Genomic DNA, 20,770 nt, shown 5'->3' with positions numbered 1-20,770 from the left:
CCTTCCTTCCTGTTTTTATTTTTTGATTTATCTTTAATGAGGGGTTGGAGAGATGTCTTAGAGGTGAAAAGCACTTGCTGCCTGCCCAGGTTCAATTCCCCAGTACTTATGTAAAGCCACATACACAAAGTAGCACATGTGTCTGGAGTTTGTTTGTAGTAGCAAGAGACCGTGTCATACTTGGTTCTCTTTCTCTCTTCTTGCAAATATACAACAAATACAAATATTTTTAAAAAATAAAAGTTCATGATGGCAAAGACTATTTCAAGGGTAGTGGTCCTTGAATATGTATTAATTTCACTTGACACTCTGTCTTGACTATTCCAGTAGGACCAGGAATGTTCTCTGTTAAAGTAGTTTTCTTCTTTTAAGGATTTTTTAAAAATGTTTTTTTCTTTATTTATTTGAGAGTGACAGACAGAGAGAGAAAGAGGCAGAGGGAGAGAGAGAGAAAATGGGTGCACCAGGGCTTCAAGCCACTGCAAATGAACTCTAGATGCGTGTGCCCCCTTGTTTATCTGGGTAACATGGGTCCTGGGGAATCGAGCCTTGAACCGGGGTCCTTAGGCTGCATGGGCAAGTGCTTAACTGCTAAGCCATCTTTCTAGTGCCTTAAGAATTTTTTTCATTCTTCATTGGATAAGAAAATTGGAATTAAATATTAAATAGTATATCTTTTAAAGGCGCCTATTGAGCATGGTAAGAGTTTGAGTTAAAAAAAAAGAAAGAACGTGGAGAACCTGGGGACAAAATGTATAAAAGGAAACATAATTGAACATGAGGGTATAAAATGTATAAAATGTATAAAAGGAAACAAAATGAGCATTCCTAACACTTGGGAGGCCAAGGCAAGAGTATCAACCCTGAGTTGTAGGCAGCATTGGCTGCACAGCAAGACTCCATCTCAGAAAGCAAAGCACAGAAAAAGAGAAGAAATAGAACTCCTCCCAGGAGCTGAGCCCAAGTTCAAGACAGAATCAAAGCTGTAACAGACCAGTAATATCTGAGTTCTGTCAGGTGGTGATGCATGTTATAGTTGTGTTGTTCAAGAACAAAGCAAGGAGAGTGAGAGAACACCCTAAGGGTAGATGGTGAATGGGTGTAGCTTTAATTTGGATGGAAAGAGCATTTTGCTGAGAAGATAATATATGTTGCAGTCAGGTTCGTATGGTTGGTAGAAATCACCCAACCACGAGCAGCTTGAGGGAAAAAGGAGGTTTATTTAGGCTCGAGGGTTAAGCTCCATGATCACAGGGAAAATGATGGCATGAGCAGAGGGTGGACATCACCCTTTGGCCAGCATAAGGTAATCAATAGCAACAGGAGAGTATGCAAGGGGGAGCTGGCTATAACACCCATAAGCCCGCCCCAACAATACACTCCCTCCAGGAGGTGTTAATCCCCAAATCTCCATCAGCTGAGAATCTAGCATTCAGAACACCTAAGCTTATGGGGGACACCTGAATCAAATCGCCACAGTATTAGAACAAAGACATAAAGCGGAAAGCTGATGAGTCATGTGACTATCGGGGATGAATCTTCATGTCAGAGGAAACAGCAAACGTAGAGTACGGAACGCTGAAATGTGTCTTAATAGTTTTGAAAACAAGCAAGAAGCCTGGTGCAATTCAAGAGGAGTCAGCAGGGTTTCTGGTCATAGGAGATGGAGCTGTATTAGGGTGCCTTATGTTAAGGATTTAGGCTTATACCCTGAGTGATATGGGGAGTCAGTGAAGGGTTTTGGCAAAGAGTGTGATACAGCATAGATATCAACAAGCTTTTCTTGGCTGCAAAGTTAGAAATTACTGATACTATTTATTTATGTATTTTTGAACTTTTATTAATAACTTCCAAAAATATAAGCAATATACCATGATCATAATCCCCTCCCACAACCCTTCCTTTTCACCTTCCCAAATCCCTGCTCCGTTGAATCCCTTTGTATTAGTCAGCATACTCTAGAGGAATAGAACTAATAGGATGAATTGGTATTGAAAAGGGAATTTAAGCTGGGTGTGGTAGCCAAACCTTTAATCCCCGCACTGGGGAGGCAGAGGTAGAAGGATTACTATGAGTTCAAGGCCACTGTGAAACTACGAAGTGAATTCCAGGTCAGCCTGAGCTAGAGTGAGACCCTTCCTCGAAAAAAACAATAAAATAAATAAATAAAAATTTGAAAAAGGGAAGGGGTATTTATTGCATTAATTTATAGCAGTCCAACCATAGTTGTCTGCAGGTTTGAGAGTCAAGGAACCTTGCAGCTGCTCAGTCCACGTGGCTGGATGGCTCAACAGTCCCAATCCAGCACTGAAGGTCTGGAGGCTTCCTGGAGAGTCCATGCTGGAAGGCTGAGGAAACTTGGTTCCAATGCCAGCAAAAGATAGTAGAACAGAATGGATCACATACAAGAAAGGCAGACTCTTTCCTCTCAGAGATTCCTTGTACTCAGTCCATCTCCTGGTAGACTGCCCACTCTGCAAAAGGGACTTCTTCAGTCAGTCCTTCCTGGAAACTACCTCAGAGACCCAACCAAGAAGAATGCCTGTGGATTTCTAGTCTGATCAAGTTGACCCAGAACTTAACCATTATAAGTCCACCCCTTGTCAGTTTGACACCAAGCAGTATTTCTTTATATCATGCTCAATTTCCAATTGAAGACAGTAACAAGGTCATAAATTCTGCCTAACATGACCTAACTTTCCCATGTACAACCAGAAATGCACAGTATTTCCCCAAAACACATGGCAAGGTCCCTTAAGAAATGCTTAGTCTCTAATATACAATAATTTATGTATGAAGTCAACAACAGGTAACTACTGATATACTCCCAATCAATATTAATTATATAATAGCAAAATAGAGGAAAGAAAACAAGGCATCTTAAATTTATGTTCATATGTGCAAACACTTAACAAAGTAGGACAGAAACACTCATGGCAATTACAGTCCTTGTTTTTGTGACTGGTCATGTGGTTTTAGCTGGCATTTTTTAAAAAATTTTTATTAACATTTTCCATGATTAGAAAATATATCCCATGGTAATTCCCTCCCTCCCCACCCCCATACTTTCTCATTTGAAATTCCATTCTCCATCATATTACCTCCCCATTACAATCATTGTAATTACATACATACGATATCAACCTATTAAGTATCCTCCTCCCTTCCTTTCTCTTCCCTTTATGTCTCCTTTTCAACTTACTGGCCTCTGCTACTAAGTATTTTCATTCTCACACAGAAGCCCAATCATCTGTATTAGCTGGTATTTTGAACAACCTTCTGCTACTACCCATTTTGTATTTTCTCTACCTTTAGCAGTCAGGCGCCTCTGCAGGTATTTGTTCTTTACCTGGCAGGGTGACCCATGCCTTCATTCCTGAAGGGTCTGGGCCATTTATTACACTGCCCTTATTGGGTTGTAGTTTCCCACTGCCTTTGATTACAAGTCATGGAGACACCAAGAGGTGCTCTAATGGATCTTCTGACATTCCCCAGGTAGTCTATATCAATCAACTTGCTAAAACTGTGACTCCTCTCTTAGCCTATTGACTCAAGGGCATTCCAAGTGCCCAAGGGTATGTCATAGCTTCCAGTTCAGTAGAATGCTTTTGTGCCTTCTGGCAAAAGCACCCCCCCCCCTGCAACCCAGACCTGCAGGTAGCATGTAAGGCTGTGGGAACAAGAAGCAAAACGTTGGCTATTGAATCACTGAGGGTGATGGTAAATGGTACCATTTGCATTTCCACCCCTTGGTATTTGGACCCTTGAATCTGGCTATAGGAGAAATAGTACACACATAGGACCCTGATTCAGAGCATTGACAGTCTTCTGGAGAAACCTGCTCCAGCTCTGTAGGCCACTGCCACCAAGTTGGCACTGTAATTGTTTTTTTAAAAGGTTATTACACCTTTCTGTCAAGCCAGCTGCTTCAAGGTGGCTGGGCACGTGGTAAGACCAGCGAATTCCATGAGCATGAGCCCACTGCCTTACTTCCTTGGCTGTGAAGTGAGCTCCTTAATCAGAAGCAATGCTGTGTGGAATACCATGATGGTGGATAAGGCATTCTGGAAGCCCATGGATGTTTGGCAGTTTTGGCAGATGCACTATGTGCAAGAAGAACAAATCCATAGCCAGAATAAGTATCTATTCCAATAAGGACAAAATACTGTCCTTTCCTTGATGGAAGTGGTCCAATATATTCAACCTGCCACCAAGTTGCTAGCTGGTCTCCCTGAGGAATGCTTCCTTATTGGGCTCAATGCTGGTCTCTGTTGCTGGGAGATTTGGCACTCAGCAGCAGATGGAGCTACATCAGCCTTAGTTAATGGAAGTCCATGTTGTTGAGCCCATGTATAACCTGCATTCCTGCCACCATGGGACACTTTGTTCATGGGCCCACTGGGTAATGACTGGCATGGCTGGGTAAAGACTGTTCGCTACTAAATGGGTCAGCTTATCTACTTGATTATTAGTCATCCACTCCTGAGGTCACCTTTTGACAAGCATTTACATGGGACATAAGAATCTTTACATTCTTCGTCTGAGTCACTTGGTATATGATATGGAGTAACACACACAAGTGAGGAATGTGTTGCCTCCAAAATCTAAATAGGCCCTGCTTGATCCAAATAGGCAGAAAATTCCAGAGCAAAGGAACGAAAGGTTACTTTGAATCATAGCCATAGGGAATCATCACCTTAACTGATTTCCAGACAAGCTGTTTTACAGAACCAGAACCCAATGACTGAAGAGGTGGCTAGGTCCCCTTTAAGAAGGACCATCCTATAACCCCACTCCTGGTACCACAATCCTTTTCTGTTATGCACAAACCGCCTGACCCAAAACAGCTCATGGGAGGTAAGTTGTTCATTTTGGCTTACAGTCTTGAGGGGAAACTCTCTGACGGCAGGGGAAAGATGACATTTGTATAGGCTGGACATCATCTCTGCCACAGCAGGTGGACAACAGCCCACTGCGCCAAACTGTAGCAAAGGGTTGCTGGCTATAAAACCCATAAGCCTGCCGCAACAACCCCTCCTTCAGCAAGGCTCCAATTTTCAAATTGCCATTAGCTAGGCATTCAAACTACATGAGTTCATAGGAATACTTAATTCAAACTACCACATCCCCACCCCTCCAACTACCATAAACTCATGACTATTCATAATGTGAAATTCAGTCCAATTAAAAAGTCCCCACAGTCTTTATCAGGCCCAATGCTGTTCAAACATCTCTTTAGACTTTATTGTGAGCTGTTAAACCAAAACACATAATGTCACAGAATAAACATTCACTCTGCCAAATACGGCATTACAAGGAAAGATTGAACCAATGCTACATCTAAAACAAACAGTGCAAACATCAAATCATGTAACTGCAAGTCCAGCATCTATAAGTGACAAAGTCTGTGGAGTTCCAGTATCACCCTTCCAGCTGGGCTGCTTATTGCCCAGGGAGCAATCCATCCCAGGCCAGCAGTTCTCCTTGGCAGCTGTCCCAATAGCCCTGACATCTCCTGGAGTCTACACTGCAACCCATGGTTAATCCTCGTGGCTCCATTGGGCCTCCTCACAGGTATTCCAACAATCTTGCCTCAGATTTCCCAGTGGCATTTCAAAAAAAACAAACCACATTGCAAATCCAATGATCCTTTTTTTCCTGCATTTGTTATATTCCTATACCCGGTAGGCAAATTTTGTTAATACAGGGGAGAACAAAACCTACTTTAAAGAGCAGGCCACTTCATCATTTAGGGCCCCACCTTTCAAAAGAATCAACATTCTCAGCTGAGTGTGGAGGTGCACGTCATTAATCCCAGCACTGTGGAGCCAGAGATAGGAGGATCGCCATGAGTTCAAGGCCACCCTGAGGCTACATAGTGAATTCCAGGTCAGTCTGAACTAGAGTGAGACCCTACCTCAAAAAGCCCAAAAAGGAAAAACAAAACAAATCAGAAATCAGCACTGTTTCTGGTGTCCCAATGCAGAACAGCTAGTCCAATCTCAGTCGTAATCTCTCAAATAATTGTAGCTTAACAGGCACTATCTCCAGCCTGAAACTGATTTCTTTTTGTGCCATATCATTCTGATCATACCTTTCCGTTTCCTCACAGTACAACCCTGCAAAAGTTTTCAGAACACTGGAAGAATGCAGTAAGCCTCTTATACAAACTGCCTCTAGCCCAGTGTGAACAAAGCTCTTTTTTTTTTCCCCTTCATAAGGCATACCTCACAATCAATAGTTATTACTGCATTAGGTCTTTCAAACTCTGATCATAATGGTGCATCAAACTCTGCTTACTGCAAGGTATCTCTTAGGCCAGGGTTTCACAGTCCCTGTCCTTCTGTCCATCAATTCCAAAAGGCCATTTCTCAGTGCCCTTTTACTGCTGGAGTTACCTTCATGTTGCTGGCACAAAGGACTTGACCAAAAGCAGCTATTTATTTTAGGTTATAGTATTCAAGGAAAACTTCATGATTGCAGGAAAACGATGACATGAACAGAGAATGGACATCACCTCTGCCACAACAGGTGGACAATATCAGGAGGAGAGTGAGCTGAACTGTAGCAAAAGGTTGCTGGCTATAACACCCTTAAGTGTGCCTCCGCCACACAAGTTCACCAGCAAGGATCTAGTTTCCAAATTTTCACCAGCTGGGGCCCTAGCATTCAGAACACAAATTTATAGGATACAGTTAATTTAAACTTTCCAACTACTCTCCTGTTTTGATGTCATCATTTTCCCCTCCTGTTATACAGGTCTTGTGTCGGTAGCATCAGCCACTGTGAGGTCGTGAGGTTGTTGAGGCAAGCCCAACAGACTGGCTTTTTTTTTTTTTTTTTTTTTTTATGTGAGAGAGTGAGAGCAAGTGAGAGAGAATTGGTGTGCCAGGATCTCCTGCCCCTGCAATCAAACTTCAGATGCATGCACCCCCTTGTGTGCATGTGTGACCTTGGGCACTTGTGTCTCTTTGTGCATCTGGTTTATGTGAGATCTGGAGAGTCAAACATGAGTCCTTAGGCTCTGCAGGCAAGTACCTTTACCGCTAAGCCATCTCTGTAGCCTCCAAGGCCACTTTGTGTCTGGAAGACAGTGTTACACGCACTCCACTCCTTTGGCCCTTGCATTCTTTCTGCCACCTCTTCCACAAGGTTCCCAGACCTTGGAGGGTATAATAGAGATGTCTTCTGTAGTTCTGAATACTCCCCTGTCACTTCTTTTCAGCACTTGGGTGAATTTTGAGTCACTGCTGTGGTCACTGTTAGGTGAAAAGAGAAGCTGTAACCAGTGAGAGCAGCATTAATATGTGGGTATAAGCATAAGTATTTAGAGGGCAGTTTGGTGGTCATAATATATCAATTAGTTAAAACAGTAGTAGTTTCCCCTTAGTATTTGTGGCTTCCCAAGTCATAGCTTTTGATTAGGTTTTCATACTAGGCAGGTATTCCCTCTCATGGACCAGCCAATCAGAAATCAGTTAGTTTTTCACATAACAGACATGCCACTAGTTGGTACATTTGGCCTGGATGGCCACCTTTGGAGCCTGCAGGGTCCACTGCTGGTTAAGATCATTGATGCATAGGTCTTTCTTGCATCCTGATTGCTAGTCAATAGGGAGGAGGCCTCCAGCTCAGTTCCAGCTTGCTTTCTTAGTGTTCTGTGAACCAGACATGTAGAGTCTTCAGCAATAGGGTCTTTCCATCTAGTTAGCTTTTGAGTGGGCAAGTGGGAGGCTTTGCAATAGCCTGTGATGTTTAGGGAGCTAACACAGACTTAGAAATTATAAAGAGGTGAAAGTGGAAGCAGGAGACCAGTTAGAGGTAATGACAGCCAAGGTCTGAACCTTGGTGAAGCAGCAAGATAGGGAACTAGCAACCAGGGCCCTGCTGGGCTTGGACAGAGAGTACACCTTTTCTTGAACAGCTTACCTAGCAACCTGTTGGCAATCTGAGACCGCCACCTGTGTCAAGCTGCATGTGTACTTGCTTTAAAAGTGGAAATAAGCTGCTCATCTTAGCAATCCCGGGCAATGTCCTGTTTCTATTCAAACATGTTCTAAGATATATCTGGGATTTGGAGACAGGCTCTAGCCTAGACTTTATTTGGGTGCATGTGCAACAAGACAAACTGTGTCCTCTGAGGGAACCTTTTAGTGTGAATCTTTTATTTGCCATCTTTCAGGTAAGTGGGCACACACATAATTTAGATCAGGTACATCAAGAGAAGGGACATGTGTAGTAGTAAAAGGATTATGTAGTTTAAGTCTGCTAATCAGAATTAGGAACCACCCAAACTTGGCCCTTCGATCACTGGTCCCTCCTTCTCATGGGCTCCATAGAAAGAAGCTCTGGGCAGTAACCCAGGGCCCTTGAGTACTTTCCCACTCAGGTGGCCTGCAGTCCTTTGTAGCAGTGTTAGTATAGCTTTGCTCTTCATAACGCTTCTTATTGAAGAGACCACTAGTAACACTGGGCCCTCCTGCATTAGTAAGTCTTAAGGATGGGGAGGATCCACAAAGGAGACGAGGAAGAAGCAGCAGAAAATGGTTGATTTAAGTGTGTGAGTCTGGAGGGCTGAGTGAAGAAAGAATGGTGACAAAGCAGGTGTTCCATGTTAAAGCCAATATGCTTAAAAAAACAGGGCTGCAGAGATGGCTTAGTGGTTAAGGCGTTTGCCTGCAAAGCTTAATGACCCATGTTCAACTCTCCAGATCCCATGTAAGCCAGACACACAAAGGTGAGGCAAGTGCAAGGTCCCATATGCCCACTAGTTAGCACAAGTGTCAGAGTTCGGTGTGTGGTGTGCCGTGGCTGAGGCCCTGGCACACTCTCTCTGTGTCTCTCTCTCTCTTTTTTTTTTTTTTTTCCTAGTCACAAACATATAGGTCTTTTTTATTAGCTGTGTAGAAAACACAACTGTATAAAACTTATAGACAAAAACGGCCGTATTTGAAAACAGCTAGCAGGATCAGGGACGCACACAGGATGGTAATGAGCAGTCACAGATCACAGCAAAGAGGTATGTACAGTCAGCCCCACCGGAAGTTGCAGGGTCAGATTCTTAAGTATTGATTCATACTTCATGTTGCCTCACTGGCAGATCTCCTTACTCTTCAAAGCACAAGGAGCTGGCACTTGTGATTGAGCCCAGCATTTCAAAATTGGGAACTCTTGGTCACAGTACATCAATAAATCTGGGTTGCTAACCGCAATAAGGGTGTCACCATCCTTCCTGTGTGGCCGGTGATAGCAATAGGGCACAGGCAGAAAGGCTTGGAAGCAGTCAATGCACTGTGCATCCTGTCTGGCATAAATAAGGACTTCAGATTCCTCGGACAAATAGTTAGGGGCTTCTATATTAAAACTTTCTGAAACCATCACTGCTTTTGGTAGAGAGCCTTCTCTTTTCAGATGGCAGTGACCTTGGGATGACTCGGAAGGCATCATGGTGCTGAGAAGAAGAGACAGGAGTGCTCAGCACTGCAATATCTCCATCACACCTTCCAAGACTCAGGGTCCACTCTGTTAAGTTTTTCTCTCATAATGAAGCCAACTCACAAGGATCCACAAAAAGTCCTGTCAGGATGTAATGTTTCATTAAGAGTCGGCAGGTCTGTAACTCCTCAATTCTTTCTCCAAATTTTACTTTTATTAAAAGGTCTCTATGGAAACCATCTTTTAAAAATTCTTGCCTCAAAATAATTTCAGAGCAAGTGGGCCTTATGCCAAAGGGGGAGTCGCTCGAGTCGGCTGCGAGCCCACTTTGCAGAACCCCGGCTGCCCCAAGGAGCAGCCAGGCCTGGGCGCGGACCGCCAGGACACCGCAAGCACGGAGGCCGGGAGGGGCGCGGGAGCCCAGCGGGGCTTGGGGAGCAGCCTGCGCATGCCAGCCTCCGCGAGCTCCACACCACCATGCCAGCCCGGCACCGATCTCTCTGTCTCTCTTGCTCTGAAATGAAATCAATTTTTAAAAAATGTTTAAAAAAATCCAAACATGTTGACCATGACATTCAAGTGTGGCTGTCTCAGGAGACCATATAGTTTTAGAGGATGGCATATGTGACACTGGGCTTAAAAATATGTTGAAGGCAATTTGAGAAAGGAGGGGAAGAGAGAAAATGGAGACAGCAAGTACTGGAAACTCTTGAGGATTTGCCTTCTGTATGTGTGTGTATGTGTATGTATGTGTGTGTGTGTATGTATGTATGTGTATATATATAAATTTTTTCCTTATTTTGATTTTCCAGAAAAGGGCCGTCTCACTTAAAAGGGTGTCTTTAAAAAAAAAATACACCTTTATATTGTCAACATTTTGCCAAATTAATGCTGTTCAAGAAAGTTGTTTTCAAAAATTGTGTCTTGGCACTTTAAAACTTAACATATGATATAACTCTTGCTCTGATAGCACTGCTAAACCCAGAGAAGTAATTTCCATGAGGATGTTTTAGGGAGCATGATGGCCACCCCACATCGCTTATCTCAGAAAATGTCTATGCCATGTGAATCGTTATCTTGGCATTCCCTTTAGTTAGTTCTTCAGACGAGGACATGGAGAGAGCTATGGCTGTTTGGGCTTTTCACCCAGCACTGACTGGTCAAAGCAGTTGGCAGTAGGTGGACAGCACCCGGAGAGGCAGTTTGCGCCCAGCCCCGGTGCCCTCTGCCAAAATGTTTCAACTGTTGCTTTCATTTCCCATCCTGAAAAATGGCAGTGTTGGATGGATGGCGTCTGAAGGCTTCTCCATCGCTGGTCCTGTTTGAATTGCTTGAGGCCATAGATGTCACCCTCATAATTTGTCCTCTGATATTGGCGCAGAGGTTAAAGGATCCAAAAACAACGTTCTCACCATGGCGTGTGATGATAGGGATGAAAATGGTTCAGGCTGAAAGTTTGGAGCAGGCACTCCCTTCTGTGGAGGATGACCTTGTCTGTGTGGGCCAGGTCTGTTGAGTTTGTGGTAGAACAGATCAGGTGTCTTCCAGGCTATAGTGCCTGCTGACAGTTCAACTCTTCAGTGCAGTCCCAGGAGGGGAAAGCGCACTTGCTTGGATTCCCTGTGTGTGCTGTTGTTGTATACATCTGTATTGTATTTTCCTTCCTCATCTGGCTTCCTGATAAAATGGGAATCGACGCCCTAGTGAATGCCACCTGACAGATGCAATTATGTGAGCCTTCTTTCTGGCTATTGAAAACCAGTGGCCTTTCCTAATCACAGATGTAATTCATTTACTTGTTATTAAGTTTTCAATTAGATGATAAAAGTTTCAGGTTTTGAAATATGCTCTTATCCACTGAATAATAAATAAGTGGGGAAAGCATCATAGCAAAAGTAGCCTTATAAAAATAATTCCCAAGGAACATTGCATACTGGCTTTTTAATTTAGTTTTCTGAGTTGAAAGTATTTGTCATATTGTAACCCATTTACACCATCTATAAAATTCAAGCAACTCCCTATCATACTGTGTCCTGCGTGTTCTCAGATAAGCCTCCTTATTAGGACAGCGAAGTAGATGTGAAGTAGACGCTCTGACGCTGACTGAATAATGAAGCACTTTGTATACTCGCCATGTAGCGCTACGGTGTCTTGGGAAATGTAGGCTTTCATTTGAGCAAACAAATCCCCTAAAGGCAACAAGAGAAGTGTATTAATTCAGTCGTTTCCGTTTAAGCCTGCCTATTCTTCCGTTAGGACATTTTTCTGTTATTTTTAATATGACTGTGTGGATGATTTGGAAATCTCAGTTATATCAAGCCTAAAATATTAAGTAGATAAAATGATACACTTTTTTTTTTTTTTTACTAAGCAGTACATTTTAAAATATTTTTCTTTAATTTGATCATCCAATAAGGGCCAAATCAAAGACAGAATAGCCTCATTATTGCAAGAGAATTTCTGTGTTCCCTACAATGACTCCAGAAGCTCCTGCACACTTCATCAGTATTATTGTAATTCTTTGGCTGCAGGATATTTGGCAGCTGTTGCACCCCACTGGCAGATCCTATTCATGCTTCTTTCCCATTCACCATTGCCGCTGGAGAATTGATTTCTCTCTTCTCTACCCTAACCTTTCCCAATTCATTTTGGATTGTTCAATGTGAAACATTTTAATTTCATATCATACAGCTATTCAGCTCACAATCTCTTTTTTAACCTGTCACCAGGGTAACAGCATAGCATGCTTTCTTTAGGCAATCAAGTTTTTATTTCACATGCTTAATGTTGCATTAAATGTTTGCATTTTGTTTAACCCCCCTTAAACACTTTGAACTCTGGATATGGTTTATAGGGTAATGAAATCCTTGATTTTTGAATTGAAACTAAATCAACACCATCAGTGCGTTTATAATAAAATGTCAAAAGATTAATTTACATAATACAAAGATTATTATTAAAAATCCAAGTTAGCTGATCTGTGTAAAGTAATTTTCTCTAGGTAATGGAGCAATATTTGTGTATATTTTTGTTCAGCCTTGTTCCCAAAAAAGAATTAAGATTGCTTTAGAGAAATTTGTCACTGAGATAAATGCAAAATTTAAGTGAGTATTGGCATTGTGGTACAAATGGGAAAATACACCCTTTGAAGATATTATTTTTTTCAGTTTGCTTTTCCTTATATTTGTGTGCATCAAGAATATAATAACTTAAATATTTGATGACAGATGAAGTAATGAGATGTGGCAAAGTGAGAAGAAGGGTCTGATCTTTGAGCCTGATGTGGGAGTTGTGCTCATGAATATCTCCTTGTCACTTTGCTTAGTACTACCTTTTCCTTAAATCATAAGGGATTAGGATAACTGTAAAAGCATAGATTTAAATCTAATTCTTTGAATCAACTTGACTAGACTCAAATTTTCTTATGTAAATTTTCATCTTTTTAGATTTGTCTTGATTAATAGTCTTAGTGAAGTCTGTTCTATGGATAAATTCTGTGAGACTTGGAAAATACTTAGCAATATGAGTAACACTGTAGGGGAAATAAGAGGAGGGAATATGTTTCAATAGTGAAACACTGTTTGATGGCATTTTTATTTTGAAAGCTATCTGCATAGTTGCTGATTAAGTAACCCCTCTTTTTTATAGTTACTAAAGGTTTCACATTAATACACAGCATAAACTTACTGTTTTTTTTTAATTATCTTTTTTTGTTTCTCTTTTTTTATAAGAACCTCTAAGCATCTGTATATTTTTAAATCTCTTACCTTTGATTTTGTCTTCTGCAGAAATCCCGTTTATTTACAGTGTGTATGGTGGACTTGTTAACTTGAATGTTCATGGATCTAGTTAGCATTGGTCTAGATGAACAGTGCTCTGACCATCTGTTTCACAAAGGCTTCCTTCTTTTAGTTATATTTCTCTGTCTTTTGATGGTGATAACATTTAGCCTTTAGAATTATATAATAGATCATTCCAAAAATACTAAGGAATGCTCCATGTAATCAGAACAAAATACCCCTTCTTTGAGGAACATGAAAATAAAATAGGACAAGTAGTTGTTAAACAGATAGCTGACACCTCTGTACAGTGCTGCAATAGAAAAGTTCAGGTTGTTGTCTTAGGAGAAAAAACAAAGTTTCAGATTTGCCACATTACCTTGTCTAAAGTGTTTTGAACAAAGACTAACAAGACATAAAAAGAAACACGGAGCCAGGCATGGTGGTGCACGCCTTTAATTCCAGCACTTGATTGGCAGAGGTAGGATGATTGCTGTGAGTTTGAGGCCAGTCTGAAGCCACATAGTGAAGTACAGGTCAGCCTGGGCTAGAATGAAACCCAACCTTGGAGGGGGTAAAAAAGAAAAAAAAAAAAAAAAAGAAATAGAAAAGAAAAGAAACATGAAAGCATGCCCCATTCATGGGGTTAAAATGTATGAATAGAAACTGATCAGGAAGGAGTCTAAATGTTGGGCTTCTTACACAGTGATGTAAAATATAAAGAATTTGGAAATAAAAGTTATGCTTAAAATAAAAAGTACATTGTAGGGTCTCTACAGTAGATTTAAGCTGACATGTAATCTTCAAATGTTAAGATATGTCAATTATTCTCTATGTGGAATAGAAAGAAAAATGATGAAAAATTACCAAAGGCCAGAAACTTGAAAAGATACAACCAGGTATCCCAACATAGGTGTGCAGAGAGTCCTGGAAGGGCAGGAAAGAGGCGCTGAAAGAAAATTTAAAGAAAGTATGGTCACATTCATCCAGATTTTGTGAATAGTATTAGTCTGCATACTCAAGAATCTTGGTAAACTCCAAGTAAGATAAACCCAAAGGGATCTGGACCTATACCCTCCTCCTACAACAGAAAAATGAAGCATCACATAAAATACATCCTCAATACGATTAAAGACTTCCCAAAAGATTCCATGGAGACCAGGAAAGAATGAAATGACTTATGTGATATGCTCTGTGAGAATGTCAGTGAGAAGTCTCATGTTCAGCAAAATTGTCATGGAGAAATGAAGGTGACACAAGATATTTCCATGTAAATGAAACTAGAGTTTTGGTTGTTGGTAGACCCGCCCTATAAAAAAGAAAAAAGAGAAGGTGAAGTTCTTCAGTTTGCAATAAAACAGCAACTTGAACACATCATGCAGATGCACAAAGCACTTGTCATGATAACTGCTTCAAGTAATGCAGAAGCCAGTATTTCAGTTTGTAAGCTCTTTTCTGATGCTGACATGATATTATAATTATGAATCTAAGTTGATGGGCACAACATGTGTGACAGTGAATGGACAAAGGAGATTGGAATACATAAAGCTGCACTGGAGTAAATATTGTACATACTGTCATAATTAAACTGGTACAAATCATAGCAAAAAGCGAGCAATAAGCAGAGGAATTTCATATCTGAAATTAGCTTCCCTTAAAGAGATTGACACTTAAGATCAGTCAGTATAAATATTCTAGAGAGCTCAGTATATAAAACCTGCTGCAATGATGAATAAATTGAGCTCATGTTTTAGGTGCTTTCTGATGCAATCATGATACTTGGAATTTTTAATCTCACCAATCTGGCAAGTACCTTGAGCTTTCTATTAAAACCCCATAAGGCCATATCTTAGGAGAAAACACCACATTTCTATAATGGACAGTTCAAATTTTTAAATTTTTTTTTAAGAACAAAACCAAATACACACATCTGTGTACAATATAAAGCAAGCCTCCGCAACTTCAGGTGTCAACCAGTGATATTTTTTTGGAGGGGGGGGTTCCATGTAGGGTCTCACTCTAGCTCAGGCTGACCTAGAATTCACTATGTGGTCTCAGGGTGGCCTTGAACTCACAGCGATCCTCCTATCTCTGCCTCCCAAGTGCTGGATTAAAGGCGTGTGCCACCACGCCCAACTTCAACTAGTGATTTAACTGTATGTTATAATAAAGATCAGTCAGGGTTGGCAAAATGATTATGCATAGTTAAGAGGAAAAGTGGTCAATAAAAACCAACCATGAGTTTATTAAAGCTGCTGCTAAAATTGTTCTTAAGTATTAAAGATCGAAATGAGGGAACATAGCGAAAATACCAGCATAGAAATGGTAACTATAAGAAGGTACTAAGTGAAGATTCTTCATGTAAAATGTGCTGTTTATGTGCCATGGTAATTTGGTAGTGCTCTGTAAAGCTTATTTATGGCGAAGGCCGAAGAAAGAATATGTAGCCATGAAGGTGGAAGACTAGAGATTATATAATCTGAAAAAGGTGAGAATGTGGTATTTCAAAAGTTGAAAAGTGGGCTGAAGAGATGGCTTAGTGATTAAGCACTTGCCTGTGAAGCCTAAGGACCCCAGTTCGAGGCTTGATTCCCTAGGACCCACGTTAGCCAGATGCACAAGGGGCGCGGGTGTCTGGAGTTTGTTTGCAGTGGTTGGAAGCCCTGGTGCGCCCATTCCCGCTTTATCTGTCTCTTTCTCTTCCTCTCTGTCTGTCACTTTCAAATAAATAAATAAAAATGAACAAAAAAATATTTTTAAAAAAGTTGAAAGTCACAAAAAGGCATTTATGTTACTCATGGATAAGTTTTCTTACGTTATTGTGCTGTTTGGTATCATAAATGCATGTGAATATTAAAATTCATGAATTGTAGCATTAAATTTATCAATCATATCTTATTAAAGCCGTTTTTACAAATTTGAAGCGAGCCCCCCCGTGATGTGTGAGATAATATCAAAATTATAGTTTATGTATGTTGGGAACCACAAAAGGAAAGGACAGAGAGCAAAGAGTACTGGAAAAAATATTGAATGTCATCTTCCTAATATCGAGAACAAGTTGTCTTTTTCTTCAGTGTTATCCTGTAGAGCCTTGTCAGCACAACACACAATAGAGGCATACAGACAGAAGGAAAGAATGAAGAGAGTCATTTGTATTCTTCAGAGTCATCATCATTTGCATGGAAGACCTTATGAAATTCACAAAACAATCTCTTTAATAAATTTAGAGAGTCAGTCAAATGTAAATTATATTGTAATAAATGTAGCAGCAATGAAAAAAAGTTCTACTTAATGCAGAATTATCATACCTTAGCAAAATAGATTCTACACTGTCTTTTTTTTTTCTTCTTCTTCAAGGTAGGGCTTCACTCTAGCTCAGGCTAACCTGAAATTCATTATGCATTCTCAGGGTGGCCTTGAACTCATGTTGATCTTCCTACCTCTGTCTCCTGAGTGTTGGGATTAAAGGTGTGTACCACCACGTCTGGCTTGTTTTGTTTTTTGAGGTAGGGACTTGCTCCAGTCCAGTCTGACCTGGAATTCACTATGTAGTCTCAGGGTGGCCTCAGATTTGTGGTAGTCCTCCTTCCTCTGTCTCCTGAATGCTGGGATTAAAGGCCACCATGCCTGGCTGTGCACTGCCATTTATTAGAGTAACAAGTCATTAAAAAATTGGCATAAAGTTTGGAATAAAAACTTTCTGGGACATGTTACTGAAGAAAATACTAAGAAATCTCTCCTACAACTGAATAAAATGAGGCAGTCAATTAACAAAAGAGGCTCAAGACAAATTGTTGAGAGAATTTCAGAATTAAATAAAAGCTGTGTCTGCTCATGAAGTGGGAAAGAATATATTGTTAAGATACCTCTGTTTCTTACAAAGGGATACGTTTATATAGTTTAGGTCCAATCAAGTCATGATTCCACTGGGGCTGTATTTTGTGGAGGATGATTATGTAGAAGATTTGGGGTGTTGGTTTGGGAAATTTTATGGCAATGCAGAAGGATCTGGAAAAGGCAACCAGTTTAGTAGGTCAATGAAATGCAGGACTTGGTCTACAAACTTTCTTTTTTTTTTTTTTTTATGAGGTAGGGTCTCACTCTGGCTCAGGCTAACCTGGAATTCACTATGTAGTCTCAGGGTGGCCTCGAACTCACGGCGATCCTCCTACCTCTGCCTCCCGAGTGCTGGGATTAAAGGCGTGCGCCACCACGCCCGGCTACAAACTTTCTTGAAATGACTTCCATACCTATCTCTTCTAACACAAGAGGATTAGAAATCAATTAATAGTCTATGTGCAAAGCCTCTATAAAAAACACATTTTCTGAGCCTTGGTATATTCAAAGAAACTTCTCAGCAAGAAACAAAAGCACTGATCATAAGAGGAAGCATTGGGTGAAATTCAAAAATACGTTGAACAGAAAGATCACATACAGGGTCTTTTTTTCCCCTTAAAGTAATGTATTGTTAACCAAGGCAATATGTACAACAGGACAATAGATGCCGTAGAACAGGAGGTGAGGGGAGTGGGTAAAGGCCCTCTGCAGGTATGAGGATTTGGAGGTAACGGGCCTCCTGCTGTAGAACCTGAACAAGTGAGGCCGTCCCCTGAGGTAGTGGGACTCATTTCAAACCCCAGCGTGACCACTGCTGTGAAAGGCATTGTGCCAGGCAGGAATGGTGGGGAGATTAAGGGGTGGAGGTGTGGGTCAAGAAGAGTGGTTCAGCAAGGGACTGGGGAAAGTGTTCTCCACGGGCTCAATGCCCCAACGGCCTCAGCCACCTCTGCCTACCTCAGGGTCAGCCAGGGGCAGGCATTTTCTAGTGCCCCAAAGTGACAGCTGATGCCACCATACCCCTCCACCTTTGCCTTGGCACCTGGTTTTAAAACTCTCAACCAGGCAGCCAAGCTAAACAGCATTTGTCTCCACCCACTTGATGCCCTGGGGGAACTTGGGCCAGTCTTGTCTGGTGGCTCCTCCATCAGCACGTGGATAACCTGGAGATCCAGTGTTCCACAAAGACACAGTGGGGAGCTCTGAGCATGGGGTCAGGCCTTAGTATTAGGGCCACTACTGCACCTCCACATCATCCTTGCCTCCCTCACTCTTGAGCCTCACCTCAAAGCTGACCAGCACTGTACCCTCGGTTCTGAGGGCCGTGGTACAGCCAGGGTGGTACTGACCTGATTCCGGGGCATGGGTGTGTAGGCCAACTCCCGCCTCACGACAGCAGTGCCTGCTCGCCCCCCAGCCCTGGGCCTCGGGGGGTTGTAACCCTGGGGTGGAGCCAGCCCTAGGTCATTGAGAATCTTTTGGTTTGCGTATAAACTGTCCTTCATAGAATCACATGTTTGCACACTGGTTTCTCCAGGTGGGCACGGTAGAGGCCATGTGTGCCACAGCAGGGGCACTGGAGGGGTGGAGCTACCCTAGCCTTTTGGAATTTAGATGATGTCATCACAGTGCCAGATACGACACAGGGAGTGCAGGGTGTGGTCGTCCCTCCCCTCCCTCCCTTTTGGAATGGGATTGTTTATGCCATTGTAGGTTGCAAGTATGTATTTTGTTTTTGATTTTATAGGACATCACAGTTGAGACTGTCTTGAGTCTCAGGAGAGACGTTGTACTTTGGACTTCTGATGAACAGTAATGTGACCAGTAAGGACTGTAGGGTACTTTTGAAGTTGGACTGAATGCATTTTACATTCTGAGATGGCCATGAACCTATGGGACAAAGGGTAAAAGATTATGACTTAAAAGTGACATGTTTGGGTGTCAGGTTAACAGGTGGTGGACTTGTGATGGATTATATTAATTATCAGCTTGACAGGAACTAGAATCCCCTAGGAAATGAGCTTCTGGGCGCGCCTGTGAAGGGTTTTCCAGATTGGGTTCGACAGGCCTGTGAGAGATTATCTTAATTAGGTTAATTGAGATGGGAAAAACTACCTTAATGGCAAGTGACCGGCCCTGTTCTCGACTGTACAGAGGCGAGCGCCGGCCGAGCCCCCGCATGCCTTGCCCTACTACGCTACCTCACTGGGCACTGAATGTGCCCGCTGCCCGCCGCACTGCCACGCCTCCTTTGCCATGATGGGCTGCAGCCTCGGAGTAGAAGCTGAAATAAGCCCTTGCTTCCTTAAGTTGCTTCTGTCAGGGTGTTTTATCAGAGCAGCAGAGAAAGTAACTAGAACATGTCTGTGGGTGGAAAGCCTTGGGACCAGTCATTTTTTATCTATGGTCACTTAGGGAGATGGGCACCAGGCCAAAGTTGAAAAGACACAAATGATGAGACTTCAGATTTATGAATTTGGCATTATGTAAACTGCATATTGGTTTTTTTTCGTTTATGAAGTGTAATACGATCTCTGTATACAGTGTGAAATTATGAAATTAGGATAATTAGCATTCCACCTTCTTAAACATTTCTCGTGCTGGGAATGATGGAATCATTCTCTTTTACTTCTTTAAAAGTATATATGATAAATTGTTGTAAATTATAGTCATCTTACCATGGTATAAAATATGAGAACTTATTCCTCTTGTATATCTTTCTGGTGTTTTGGTACCTGTTATCCAAAATCACCTGTATATCACAAATTTGAGCCACCGTGCACAGTTTTTTTATTTTATTTTATTTTTTTTAGGTAGGGTCTCTGGCCCAGGCAGACCTGGGATTCACTTATGTCGTCTCAGGGTGAACTCGAACTCACGGTGATGCTCCTACCTCTGCCTGCCGAGTGCTGGGGTTAAAGGCGTGCGCCGCCGTGCCTGGCCACAGCTGTTTTTAATGAGTTCTAGGGCTTGAGCTAAGGTTCTCATGTTTGTAAGGCAAGCACTTTACTGCCTGTGCTATCTTTCCAGACCAGATTTTATACTTTCATGGGCAAACTGCATACCATCTCATATGTGTCCCACATTATCTACTCTGCTGCTGGTGGGCCCTATTGGTTCCTTTTCTCATTGCTGTGAAAAAATACCTGAGAAAAAGCATCTTAAAAAAGGAAGGAAGGGTTTTATTTTTGATTGATTGATTGATTGATTCGTCCTTTCATTGGCCCATACTTGGGAAAGGAGCATGAGGCAGCTGGCCCACGATGTCTGCAGTTAGGAGACAGAAAGTGGTTACCTGTCCTGCTGAGTTTTCTTTTTCCATTTTTATCAGTCTATGACCCTGGCTTATGGGGTAGCGCCCTCACATTCAGAGTGGGTCTTCCTTCCTTAGCTAGGCCCTTTAGATACACCTATGGGATTCTCAATTCCATTGAAGTGACAGACACCTTGTTTGACTATATACTTTGGCTATTGTGAGTGCTGATGTGATAAACATGGAAGCGCAGGTATTTTTTTTTTAACAAAGTATTTGCATGTGTGTGTGTGTGTGTTTGCATGTGCGTGTGGGCATTGCAACTGGAATGCCAGATGTTTATGCCACTTTTGTTCAGCTTTATGTAAATGGCTGTGGAATTGAACCTGGGCTGGTAGGATTTGCAGGTGAGCACCTTTAACCACTGAGTAATCTCTCAAGCCCCCCAAGATTTTCTTAGACACAT

The 20,770-nt window shown here is 41.8% G+C and overlaps 1 protein-coding gene and 1 pseudogene across 2 annotated transcripts in view; one reads left to right on the top strand and one right to left on the bottom strand.

Annotated features, from left to right (window-relative positions):
* Pcca (propionyl-CoA carboxylase subunit alpha) overlaps positions 1-20,770 on the top strand; it is a 339,901-nt gene that overhangs the window by 190,225 nt on the left and 128,906 nt on the right. The window lies entirely within an intron of this gene.
* On the bottom strand, positions 8,872-19,309 carry LOC105944402 (annotated as a pseudogene).

The sequence above is a fragment of the Jaculus jaculus genome, chromosome 3 (genome assembly GCF_020740685.1).
Source record: "Jaculus jaculus isolate mJacJac1 chromosome 3, mJacJac1.mat.Y.cur, whole genome shotgun sequence".
NCBI classification, from domain to species: Eukaryota; Metazoa; Chordata; class Mammalia; order Rodentia; family Dipodidae; genus Jaculus; species Jaculus jaculus.
Note: the sequence above shows the minus strand (reverse complement) of the source record. Positions and strands in the feature narration are given on the sequence as shown.